The sequence below is a fragment of the Adiantum capillus-veneris genome, chromosome 12, assembly GCF_014529385.1.
Source record: "Adiantum capillus-veneris isolate H3 chromosome 12, ASM1452938v2, whole genome shotgun sequence".
Taxonomy (NCBI): domain Eukaryota; kingdom Viridiplantae; phylum Streptophyta; class Polypodiopsida; order Polypodiales; family Pteridaceae; genus Adiantum; species Adiantum capillus-veneris.
This window is the reverse complement of record NC_140942.1, coordinates 83,439,595-83,453,507: the sequence shown is the minus strand read 5'-3', so window position 1 is coordinate 83,453,507 and position 13,913 is coordinate 83,439,595. Positions and strand designations below refer to the sequence as shown.

At 43.7% G+C, this 13,913-nt stretch overlaps 1 pseudogene; it reads right to left on the bottom strand.

The window, feature by feature from the left end:
• Positions 1-554: 554 nt before the first annotated feature.
• LOC147446053 (UDP-glycosyltransferase 85A3-like) lies at positions 555-10,951 on the bottom strand (annotated as a pseudogene).
• Positions 10,952-13,913: the final 2,962 nt, after the last annotated feature.

The window sequence follows — 13,913 nt, the reverse complement described above, 5'->3', positions numbered from 1 at the left end:
CATCAAAGTTTGCGCTACTTCTTGTCACAGAAGCAGCTTTCGGAAAAGCAGATGCGGTGGGCGAACATCTTGTCACGGTTTCACTTCCAGATTGTCCATGTGCAGGGACAGAAGAATGTGGTGGCAGATGCTTTGTCTCGGAAACCGTTGGTTCTGGCTATTTTCGCGATACATCATAGGAGCTTCGAGGATATGGTCGATCAGTATGCCACAGATACAGATTTTGCAGATATTTTCACACGGATACAGGATGGGGAGACAGTAGCAGGATACTCCCTTCAGGAAGGCTACTTAATGAAAAAGACTATGTTGTGCGTTACACAGCCGTTGAGGGAGAAGGTTATGACTAAATGCCACTGTCCACCTTTTACAGGTCACCGCGGCATTGCTACCACCATGAAAGGGGTAGAGAGATATTTCTTTTGGCCGAGACTCAAGAAAGATGTGGAAGAGTTTGTGCGCAGTTGCTTGGTATGCCAGAAGGTCAAGATTGACAGGCATAAAGCACAGGGACTGTTACACCCTTTTACCCATACCCACCCGCCCTTGGGAAAGTATAGCGATGGATTTCATTTTTTATCTCCCGAGAACACAGAGTGGTCAAGATGGTATATGGACTGTTATTGACAGATTTAGCAAACAGACTCATTTCATTCCAGTGAAGAAAACAATCAAGCCGGATCAGTTAGCGAGATTGTTTGTGGCCCAGATTTTCAGATTACATGGCATGCCTGAGTCAATTGTCTCCGACAGAGACCCCAGATTTACGAGTTTGTTTTGGAAGGCAATTTAGGAGAACATTGACACGCAGTTGCAGTTCTCGTCATCGTTCCACTTGCAGACTGACGGGCAATTTGAGATTGTCAATTCAGTGATTTTAGATTTATTGAAGTCTTGTATCGCGGATCAGAAGACTCAACGGGAAAAGAACTTACCTTTGGTGGAATTTGCCTACAATAACGCGATACACTCTTCAACGGGGAAGATGCCATGTGAGATTGTTGAAAGTGCTGCGAAGGTTCCATCCTTCCTGAGCACGAAAGATTAGAAATTTGAAGCGGATGAATATTCGCAAGATTTGGATACGGCTTTTGCCAAGGTTCGCGAGACTTTGCAGGAGTCTCAAGAACGACAGAAAAAGGCAACAGATTGCCATCGTCGCGACTTGAAATTGAAGGAGGATGATTGGGTGCTCTTACGTTTTGAGAAGACACGCCTACGAAAGAAAAAGGGAAAGGAGAGGCTTTTTCCAAAGCTTAGTATGCGATACTACGGACCTTTCCAGATCACTGACAAGATAAATGATGTCTCCTTCCGATTGAAACTACCAGATACTTGGAGGATTCATAATGCATTGCATGTGAGTCTCTTGAACCCTGTTAAGGGTGATGTGCCTGATGATAGGGAGCCTGATGAGCAACCTGAAGTGGAAGAAAACGAGGAAGTCCTTGTTCCTGAACAGATTTTGGCACATAACGATACGAAGAAAGGTAAAGTCCGAAGGCGGGTTCTTGGTTAAGTTCAAGAACTTTCCTGCATTTGATGAGAAGTGGATGGAGGAGGAGGACCTAGCAGATACTCCTCGGATTGTGAAACTTTACCTCGATGTTTTGGTTTAGCATAGTCTACTCCAAACGGAACCCAGAATTCAGCTTGGTCGGAGATCTGGTGCAGTGGGATGCACAAGAGGGGAGTCACTCCGCTCCCTTGTCAACAGATGCCTTGATTTTGATACTAAAGTCACTGATGTCTCTTTGAGCTGACAGTATTCTGATGGATGACTTTATGAAATGGAATTCATGATAATGATATTGATTTGTTCTCGACTTCTTGTGAGTGCAGGAACTGATAGATGAAATGACTACAGCATTTTGGTCTGATTGATCTCGAATAGACATGGTTGCAATAGGGGTTAGTCAATCGGACATCGATGAGGTCCCGATTGGACCTAGATGTGATTGCTAGCTACATTGCCGATAAATCATGGTCTAAGATCCGAATGAATGTTGAATGTCATGTGATGTCCTGTGATGTCTTGTGATGTCGTGTGATGTGACTGTCGATTTTGTACATGTGCTAGATGTGTGTTCCTAGTACGTAGGTACTAACAGTCAATGTTTGCTAAGACGGTTTATGGCTTTTGTCGGTTTTGCAGGCGTAATCGCGGTCGATTACAATGCTTTCAAGAGGGGGATATATCACAAAGTGATGACGTGGCGGATAGCAAAAACCCTAAAATTCCTGCAAACCCTAATTTCTGCCAAAAACCCTAATTTTCGGAAATCGCGGAGACAGATTATTATAATTTTTTTTAAAAAAATTAAAAATTGAAAATTTTGAGCGACGCAAATCTCAGCTTTTAGCTTTGATTTGGGAGAAAGAAAGAGAAAAAGAGAACTTGCTTTTTACTGACTCTCATTGAGAGAGAGAGAATCTGCTTTTGCTTTCAAGCTTTTGGGGCTCTGCTTTTGGGCATCCCTTGTAACCTTTAAATAAGTGGTGAGGGCTTCACTTCTCAGAGCATCTGGACGCAGAGTCTGAGAGTGAAACCCTAGCCACATTCTTGTACTTTGATTTGATTAATATAAAAAAAAATACCGAAAGGGACGCTAGTCTTTGCGGCCAATATCTCTAGGCACGGAACTCCGCCGAGCCAGTGTACATCTATTGTGATCTGTGACTTGTTTTGAAGTGGTTATTTGGTGCTATCGCGGTTGATTCTTGACTTGGAGTGTCCAAGTCTGTTACATCTTTCTTCTTTAAGAATCTCCATGGCTGAAAACTCCTAAAACCATTTCCAACACAAAACCATGAAGATACCTATTCCATGTAAAGTGGGTGGAAAAAACCATGTCCTCCTAATAGATTGTGCATGCAATGTAGATGAAACAAGAGACGGAGTGCCAAACCGTTCACCACACACATGCAAAGAATAAGATCGAATCTTTCTCTTCTGATCTACAGCAATTAAATGTGGCAATTCACAACGGAAATGTCCACGCTTGGTGCTCATACTTTCATGTGCTCTTTCAAAAACTGTGTCATGCCAAAGAAGATACATGGAATGTGACTTCCTTACATACATACTTTTCAGCTTTTCATGAACAATCCGCATACATCCATGCTCATTCATGAGTGAAACGTGCTCAACGTACAATATGTCATGCCTAGGAAAATGGATCACATAAAGACGTTGACTAAAATACAGGAAACGATCATGAATCAAACACTCGTACAATGCCTGCGTACTAATCATGAGAACACATAAAACTTCATGTGAGGGTTCTTTGGACCTAGGCTCGAGAGCCAAAATCGGTTCTTCCTGAATGATCGAATCGTACTGTGGGGGTTCTTTGGACCTCGACTCGAAAGCCAAAATCAGTTCTTCGTGATTGATTGAATCTACAACGAGGTTAGCTTCGTTAGAAAAAGGATCCACTAACACATCATCCTTGTGAACAATCACATCATCTTCATGCAACTTATCATGCTTGTGAGAAACCACATCTTGATCATGCTCATCATTATCAATCAAATCATCATGCTTCTCAAAATCATGCAAATCATGTGTGTCATGCTTTGGAGAAGAAAAGACTGAGAGAGTCTCCTTCTCCTGAATCTCTTGCATTTGTCCCTGCACATGAGAAAAAAGTCGCAACATCTCTTGCATTCTTGCTTTGTTTTCTTAATCAAATCTTGCTTGACTTTCTTTTTCTTCCAAGTCGTACTGATGCTCTATGGCTGCCATTTCTTCTTCGTAGGCCTTTCTGTCTGCTTCTCTTTCTTCGCGTTCTAGCTTTCCTTCCATAAACAACTGCTTCAACTCCTCCGTAGGAGTTAGTGCAATCTTTGTCGTAGAGGAGAAGGGAAAGGGTCAGAAAAACCTCATCGTGGGGAAAATTCTTCTTCGCCTCTCTCATGCTCATCACCTCCAAGCGAAGTATCCATTCCACTTCGAGTGATGACCATTCTCAAGTCTTGGGGTCTGGTGGGTTCTTGTGGTCTTGGGTTCTTAAGTTCACAAGGAACTTGGATTCTTGTGGGTCTTGGGTCTTAGTTTTCTTGGGAGTCTTGAGGTTTTCTTTTGCTTGCAAACCGTCTTGAAGAAGAATTTTCTCTTCACCCGAGTTCTACTCCATTCCGGGGGCACACCCTTTGGCGGCCTTCCGCTCACACCAAGGTTGCTTTTTCCCACTCACGTCGATTGGCCGATCGCTAAGTGCACGGTCCGCTCTCAATGAGTGAAAAGAAACACAAGGGGAGACTAGACAAGCCGTTCTTTCTTGGGATTCCTGTCACTCTTCAAAAACCCGATTAGGAATCGACACGCCCAAGCGAACTTGGGTTCGTGCGACCGCAACAAGCAAAAAACATTCTTGTGATTCTTGTGGTTCTTTCCTTGAGTGATACAAAACACTGCCAAAGCTCTGATACCAATGTTAGTTGCAGCGAAATGATTGTTTGTGCTTTGCTCAAGATGTGTGCTCCGAACTATGCTCAAGGTTTCTTTTGTTCTTATGAAAGGTAGAGCCTCCTAGTCTTAATAAGAGAGTGCTATGATCACAAACAAAGTGAATGGACATTGTGCATGCAAATGTATGAGACTGAGAGATAGAGAGAGAAGAGAGATACGACACCAGAGACGTTGTAAAACCCTCCTCCGAAGGCCCCACTCTCGTCGACGAGAGTTGTCTACTTATGATTGCACAATCTGGTACAAATGGTATGCATGAGACTGATACAAGTCTAGGCTATGTCGACGATGATGACGAAGTCGACCAACGGTTGAATCTGCAATCTTTCTACTGCTGTCCAAAAACGCTATGGACTGAAATCTACTGTGCAGGTCCAAAAACGTTGATTTGGGGGTTGTTTCTGTGGGTCTTTAACGTTCAAAATCTAAAGGTTTAAGACTGAAAACTGAGGTTTCCTTGGGCTGAAAACTGATGGTCTATCCGGACTGAATCTGCTACTCTTTTAGAGGCTGAACTTGTAGGTTCTTTATGGCTGAAAAACGTTGCACTACTGTGGTTGAAAACGTTGCGTGAGGGATTCCCAAAAACGCTAGGCTGATGTCTGTCAAAAACACTAGGTTGATGGGCTTCTGGCGATGATCTCCTTGATGAGAAAACGCTAGTGGATGGGGTACTGTGGCGATGGTGTCCTGATGCAAAAACGCCAAGGGATGCTGATGGTTCTTCTTGCTTGATGGGAAAAACCGTCAAGGTCTTGTTGAGAAGTTGTCTATTGAGCTTGACTCTTGTTGCCTCTTCTGCCAAATAGTACTAGTTTAGGTTTGCTTATATACAAACTTACTCAATTTGCCAAACCTACTTTTCAACAAAAGTCACTTAAAAATAATAAGTAAAAAATATCAAAAATAGGTAAAAATGCACTAGAAATTTTCCTTGAAGGATTCTGAAGGATTCTGAAGGATTCTGATGGATTCTGATGGACTCTGATGGGAATGCTTATGATTATGTTGTGTGTAACCAGAGGATATGCATCTACACTAAATGATTGGATATGCACGGTCTACGAATAGATTCATAAGAGTGTCAGATCACTTCTAATCTAGACTGACTGGAGTGACTAACCCTTGTCGTGATGTAGCTTGTCCACGGACACATAGGGTTGGATGTGTCACGTGACATCCGCTCCTTTTTAAAGTGAGGTATTGGTACCGAACTGTATGGCGTTGAGAGAGATCGCCAATAGCATCCAGAATCTTAGAAGGGACTCTTCGTCGGCCCACTCGGATGTGTGGGTCGTGCACTACTTGAACTTCATAAAGGTCTGCAACGCTTGCTTCTTTGGGCCGCGCCGACAGCGACAGTCTTCTGTGGCTCCTTCGATGCTCAACTTCGTCGAGAGTCATACTTCTTTCTTCTTCAAGAATCTCCATGGCAGAAAACTCCTAAAACCATTTCCAACACAAAACCATGAACATATCTATTCCATGTAAAGTGGGTGGAAAAAACCATATCGTCCTAATAGACTCTGCATGCAATGTAGATGAAACAAGAGACGGAGTGCCAAACCGTTCACCACACACATGCAAAGAATAAGATCGAATCTTTCTCTTTTGATCTACAGCAATTAAATGTGGCAATTCACAACGGAAATGTCCACGCTTGGTGCTCATACTTTCATGTGCTCTTTCAAAAACTGTGTCATGCCAAGGAAGATACATGGAATGTGACTTCCTTACATACATACTTTTCAGCTTTTCATGAACAATCCGCATACATCCATGCTCATTCATGAGTGAAACGTGCTCAACGTACAATATGTCATGCTTAGGAAAATGGATCACATAAAGACGTTGACTAAAATACAGGAAACGATCACGAATCAAACACTCGTACAATGCCTGCGTACTAATCATGAGAACACATAAAACTTCATGTGAGGGTTCTTTGGACCTAGGCTCGAGAGCCAAAATCGGTTCTTCTTGAATGATCGAATCGTACGGTGGGGGTTCTTTGGACCTCGACTCGAAAGCCAAAATCGGTTCTTCGTGATTGATCGAATCTACAACGAGGTTAGCTTCGTTAGAAAAAGGATCCACTAACACATCATCCTTGTGAACAATCACATCATCTTCATGCAACTTATCATGCTTATAAGAAATCACATCTTGAGCATGCTCATCATTATCAATCAAATCATCATGCTTCTCACAATCATGCAAATCATGTGTGTCATGCTTTGGAGAAGAAAAGACTGAGAGAGTCTCATTCTCCTGAATCTCTAGCATCTATGCCTGCATATGAGAAAAAGGTTGCAACATCTATTGCATTCTTGCTTTGTTTTCGTGATCAAATCTTGCTTGACTTTCTTTTTCTTCCAAGTCGTACTGACTCTCTATGGCTGTCATTTCTTCTTCGTAGGCCTTTCTGTCTGCTTCTCTTTCTTCGCGTTCTAGCTTTCTTTCCATAAACAACTGCTTCAACTCCTCCGTAGGAATTAGTGCAATCTTTGTCGTAGATGGAGAAGAGAAAGGGTCGGAAAAACCTCATCGTGGGAAAAACTCTTCTTCGTCTCTATCATGCTCATCACCTCCAAGCGAGTATCCATTCCGCTTCGAGTAATGACCATTCTGAAGTCTTGGGGTCTGGTGGGTTCTTGTGGTCTTGGATTCTTAAGTTCACGAGGAACTTGGATTCTTGTGGGTCTTGGGTCTTGGTTTTCTTGGGAGTCTTGAGGTTTTCTTTTGCTTGCAAACCGTGTTGAAGAAGAATTTTCTCTTCACCAGAGTTCTACTCCATCCCGGGGGCACACCCTTTGGCGGCTTTACGCTCACACCAAGGTTGCTTTTTCCCACTCACGTCGATTGGCCGATCGTTAAGTGCAGGGTCCGCTCTTAATGAGTGAAAAGAGACACAAGGGGAGCCTGAACAAGCCCTTCTTTCTTGGGATTCCTGTCACTCTTCAAAAACATGATTAGGAATCGACACGCCGAAGCAAACTTGGGTTCGTGCGACCGCAACAAGTAAAAGAAAAATCTTGTGATTCTTGTGGTTCTTTCCTTGAGTGATACAGAACACTTCGAAAGCTTTGATACCAATGTTAGGTGCAGCGGAATGATTGTTTGCGCTTTGCTCAAGATGAGTGCTCCGAACTGTGTTCAAGGTTCCTTTTGTTTTTATGGAAGGTAGAGGTTTCCGTTCTGAATAAGAGAGTGCTATAATCACAAACAAACTGAATGGACATTGTGCGTGCAAGTGTATGAGACTAAGAGATAGAGAGAGAAGAGAGATACGACACCAAAGACATTGTAAAACCCTCTTCCGAATGCCCCACTCTCGTCGGCGAGAGTGGTCTACTTATGATTGCACAATCTGGTACAAATGGTATGTATGAGACTGATGCAAGTCTAAGCTATGTCGACGATGATGGCGGTGATGACGAAGTCAATCTACGGGCTGAATCTGCAATCTTTCTACTCCTATCCAAAAACGCTATGGACTGAAATCTGCTATGCAGGTCCAAAAATGTTGATTTGGAGGTTGTTTCTGTGGGTCTTTGATGCTGAAAATCTGCAGGTTTAGAACTGAAAACTGAGGTTTCTTTAGGCTGAAAACTGATGGTCTATCCGGACTGAATCTTCTACTCTTTTAGGGGCTGAACTTGCAGGTTCTTCATGGCTGAAAAACGTTGCACTACAGTGGCTGAAAACGTTGCGTGAGGGATTCCAAAAAGGTTAGGTTGATGTCTATCAAAAACGCTAGGTTGTTGGGCTTCTGACAATGATCTCCTTGATGAGAAAACATTAGGGGATGGGGTCTGTGGCGATGGTGTCCTGATGCAAAAACGCCAAGGGATGCTGATGGTTCTTCTTACTTAGTGAGAGAAACCTTCAAGGTCTTGTTGAGAAGTTGTCTGTTGAGCTTGACTCTTGTTGCCTCTTTTGCCAAATAGTGCTAGTTTAGGTTTGCTTATATACAAACTTACTCAATTTGCCAAACTTACTTTCCAACAAAAGTCACTTAAAAATAATAAGTGAAAAATGTCAAAAATAGGTAAAATAAGCTAAATGCACTGAAAAATTCTCCTGAAGGATTCTGATGGGAATGCTTATGATCATGCTGTGTGCAACCAGAGGATATGCATCTACACTAAGTGACTGGACATGCACGATCTACAAATAGACTCACAAAAGTACCAGATCACTTCTAATCTAGACTGACTGAACTGACTGAACCCTTGTCGTTCTGTAGCTTGTTCACGGACACAGGGTTGGATGTGTCACGTGACAGCTTCCTATAGGATGAGCCATTCTCAAGGAAGCACTCGTCGCATCTCTCTCTCAACTTTGTGACATTTTCTCTTACATGTTTTCCTTCAAGACTCTCCATAAGGGCTTTAATGACTTTCTCAATGTCACCCCTCTCAATGAGGCCAGTATCCTCCTTACTGCATTCCACCCGAAGCCCCACCTTCCATTCGTCGACAATGCAACGTGCATTTATAGGTATTTAATGGTACATACCGATTACTTCATTATATTGCCCCGAATCTTCCTAGATGCGCACAACGCCTCCTCCAAGTGGTTAACGCAGAGGCAACAAAATCCTATGTCAGTTTCGAACGCAAGTCCATCTATCTCAAGTCGTCTCCTCTAACCAAGTCAGCTTGTAGATTTCCTGTTGAAGACTGCGCCCCTTCAAAGTTATTAAAAAAAAGAGGGCAAGGGAGCAACTGGCAAAGCTAAGCAAGAGGGAACACGCTGCGCAGAAGATGGCAGGCTCGTGGACAAAAGCTACGATGCCTCCATGCAATTGTGCTTGTCCTGACGACGACAGACCCTGCGTTGCGTTTCCAAGCGGGAGATCCCGTAAGATTCTCCCTAATAAGTCTTTTTTCGAAATCGTTAGGACATACTAGGTTGATCTGCAAAGTAGGGCCAACAAAGCATAGGTACTCCATTTGCAATGGATTCACTAGTGGAATTCCAACCACAATGTGTGAGAAATCCTCCCACAGAAGGGTGAGCAAGGACTTGGAGTTGAAGAGCCCAATTAATGACAAGGCCTTTACCATGAGAGTGGGACACAAAGTGGGCAACGCTAGAGTAGTAGTCACTGTCATCGACAAGCCCCGGCCGAAAAACCCAAAGAAAACATTGTTGGCTAGCGAGGAGGCCATTCAAGAACTCGTCATATTGGGCTTTTGAAAGGATAGTTATGCTACCAAAGGAGATGTATAGAACAGATAAGGCGGGCTGTTGATCAAGCCAAGACAAGCAAGCTTGGTCTTCTTTGCACAACCTAGTGGCACTCTCGTTGAGGAGGGGTTCTACCCAAAACCCCACAACTTAAAACACTGCAACAGCTTGCTAGAGCGGCAAAGGTGGAACCCTCAAGATCTTCAAAGCTGTTGATGATGACAGCATGGGCACGAGTATCACAAACTTGCCATGCATTGGCTGAGTGATTCCACAAAGAGGCCGTTTCATCTGTGACATGCTTGAAATGAGGAATGCCTATGTTGCATAATGTTGGTAGACCAGGAAGTTCGCCAAAAACCTTTCGCATTTCTACTCCTGTTGTTGCTGATGTCTCCTTCACTAAAAGGCACCAAATTCTACATGTTGAAGGTGGTTAAAAGCCTTGAAACCCTAAAGATAAAACCGAAAACCATTATACAAGGTACCAAGAGGATAAAATAGTGGCCACAACTGGAGGGACCTTCGTTTGATCAGCACTACTGTGTGTGTGAGTGTGTGTGTGTGAGAGAGAGAGAAAGAGAGAGAGAGAGAGAGAGAGACGAACCTTCTTCGAGGGAGACGAGCTCGCCTTGCGTGACGTAATGGTGAAAAGAAGGCGTGAAGCACAGCTTGGGTAGAGCATGATACACGGAATGCCGAGCTAATCGGCAAGATCTTGGGTAGGAATGGCGATGTTGAGTCGGAGAGGAGGTGGTGACAAGAACCATGACGGTTGAGAGAGAGGATGAGCTGCTCCAGATCGGGGGCCATGGAGAGGAGGGAATGGAAGAATTCGAGGAAAGAGAGGTTGAAGCCGTTGGAGAGGTCTACACCGCAGACAGGGCGGACGAGCGAATGAGGAGGAGGAGCAGCAGGGGTACCTGGGCAAGGATTCTGGTGGTTCTCCTGTGCGAGATGGGGAGAATTGGCGACGTCGAATTCTATAAAATGACGATGATACCGTGTGGTTGCTTGGCGAGTAGCTTGCAAAAGCGCATGAGCGGGTTGAGATGCCCCTGCGCCGGCATGGACACGGCCACCATATGTTGCTGCATCTTGGCCATCGCCATTCCTGGTCTCTTCTATTAGGTAAATAGTGCCTGAAGAAAACCTAGTCCCATTTACCTCATAAATCGACGTACAAAATCCAAAAATATATTAAAGAAATTGAGTGTAAAAACAAGTCAATTTCCCACTAAATTTTCTCATTTGTGATTTTTCAAGGCTTTGAGAAATTTTCAAAAAAGTTTTTCTTGAGCACTCTTCTTTAAGAGTTGAGCCGCACCCAACAGCAACAAGGGGTAGTGAAATTTCTGAAACGCACAGGTTGCATAGCACACAGGAATGGGAAGGGACTAATAGCACACAAGGTGTAAGGAATGGTCCCTTCCTCTAAGAGACCATTCCTTGGAATCGCGACCAAAGGGCGACCGGCGAAGCCCGGAGTCCTGTGGGAGCAGGATTGCAAGGAATGTCCCTTAGGGACCATTCCCGGTCGTCAACGGTCGTGGGGAGGAGGGCCACCGGCGCAGGAAGTCAAACCCAGGCATTGGCTCAATTCCGCACGCTGACTTGTCAGAATTTTTTGCATTTGGGATTCTGCGTGCTGAGCTGGAGGCAAGTGATTGGCATGCAGATTGTTTGTGCTGCCTGATATTCCGCATGCTAAGCTATCCAGCATCGAGCGCTTGCAGGATGACATTCCGGCCAATAAAGATGAGTGGATGGAGGGCCGAGATCTGCAGCCCTTCGACCCACGACCTTGACAAAATGGGGAAGGACTAATTGATGAGAAGATTTTGTCACAAATTTGTAATATTGATTGGACAAACCCTCCTTGAATTGAGAGAGAGCATATCTACCAAACGAATAGCTTAATGCCTTTGGTTTTTCAGCATATTAGCATGAAACTAACAGGGCTTCAATTTTCCTGGCGCACTTTATGAATTTTCTTGAAATGGGAACCCCTCTTTCCCCACTCCTCCCACTATCACAAGGTGCGACCGAGCTCTAGCCTACTTCCTCTCATCATTCGTACTTTTATCATTGTCCCCGGCTTGGCCTTGGGACTAAGTAACACCTATATTTAATGCGGAGCCGGGTAATGGGATCGACGGTCGGGGTTGGGAGCGGGATCTCGAGGCACACTAAACTTGGCCAGCATGAAAAACGAGGCACGTCGTCGGAAAAATGGGGGACGCTAAATTGGGTCAGCACGAAAAACGAGGCGCACGGCACGATTTGAACCTGTGACCTCGGGGGTTCGGGTTTGGGGGTCAAGCGGGCTAACCACCTCACCCGCGCGCTCATTGTTTATCCCAAACCGTTTTGACGCGATAATATTGTGAGTTCGGGGTGCATTGGCCACGTTGTCCAAGTTTATCGCCTGTCCAGGTTTAGTTTTTAAGCAGTCCAGGTTTAGTGTGTGTCCAAGTTTAGTTTTTGACCAGACATCTACGACAGCGAGCTTTTCGATCTTCGTGCGTGAACTTCCTCGTCATCTATCCCATTACTTGGCCCCGCATTAAATATAGGTGTTATTTAGTCCTAATTGGTTCCCAAGTCACGAGTCACACACACCCTTGTTATAGCCTAGTTTACAGAGTTGTGAATTTCACAGGTACGTCAGAGGCCCTGCTTATGTTTCTTCACCTCTCCAATTTTCATGCTTAAGATTGCATCCCCCCTCACCAGGTATTTGTGTAGGTTGCCAAAGAAATGTGTGACCATGTGTACGTTTCAATGGACAGTATGTTGCAATGCCCTATGTAGGAAGAGTTAGCCTCTAAGTACAAAGAACTCCTTCGGGAATGCTCGGAGCACAATAACATTGTAAGGTACATTAGCAATGGATGGGCATCAAAGACATGCACTTAGCACCGATTGTATTTTGGTCGGCCCTTCCCTCATAGGCACGTTGACACCACGAACTTGGTGGCGAGACTTTGGAAGTATATAAAGTACACCTTGTTGGGATCAATCAATCAACCATGAACTTGTTGCATGCCCTTATTGGTGATTCAATCACAGGGACGCGGATGGGTGGTACTGTTGTGGAGTTCTTTAGGCAAAAGCAAGAGATTGATAATTTCACTTTTTTTTTTATATGCATGGGTTTACATTGTGCCCTTGCTTGGGTTTACATTCTGAGTAACAGTGGCTTTATATTGCATTATGAGCAATTGTGTCTTTGGTTTTTGTCCTTGCTTGGGTTTACATTCTAAGTGACAGTGTCTTATATCGCATTTTGAGTAATTGTGTCTTTGGTTTATGTCCTTGCATGAGTTCACACTATGAGTAATTGTGTATTTGATTTATATCCTTGCTTGGGTTTACATTCTGAGTAATTGTGTCTTCATACTTCATTTTGAGTAACTGTGTCTTTGGTTTATGTCCTTGCTTGGGTTTTTATATTCTGAGTAACTGTGACATTGTACTACTTTTCCTTTTGTACTCGACTCAAGTAAATACTGTAACATTTAATGGCATAAAAACTTGTGTGTAGCTGAAATTAGCATGAACATAGTGGGCATTTCATTAGAATAGATTCCTAATGAGAATTACAAGAGTGCTTGGGTGGAGAGAGCAACAAAAAGCATAACACCTAGTTAGATAGCATGAACAATACTTTCAAAAGAGAGAGAAATTAAGCTATTGACAACAGTTGAGGACCGGATTTGCATGGAGCCGGTCCCCCCTCCAAAAGGCTTTGTATTATGGTTTCTCCCATCAAGAGAGACATTGTACAATACAATTCTTTGTGTTCCTTCAAAACTAGCTAGTGTAATGAAGATGAAAGCTTCGTGCACTAAGCAAAACACTTATCAAGCACAACATCAATTATCTCCGGTCTCAGACCCAAGACCTCACACACCTTCAAAGATGGTGAGAGCTAGCAGGGTATGAGAGTAGATTGAGAGGAAGGAGTATTCTTATGAGAAAGATGTACATCTCCTCACATAATCACTCATATTAGCATAGCTTAGCTTAGTAATTAGCATGGTAGAGGAGATGAGCATGCATTGAAGCTTGTCTCTTGGTTGGATTTGCATCACAAAGCCAAGAGTTGTTGGTGTAGGCCTCCCTTCTCACAAGCTTGGAGTAGGTGATAAGCTTTCCATTAAAGCTTGAGAAGGAGAGAGAGTCTTCTCTACTTCACAATTGAGATTGTGTGAGTGTGTGTGTGATAATGCTTTCCAAA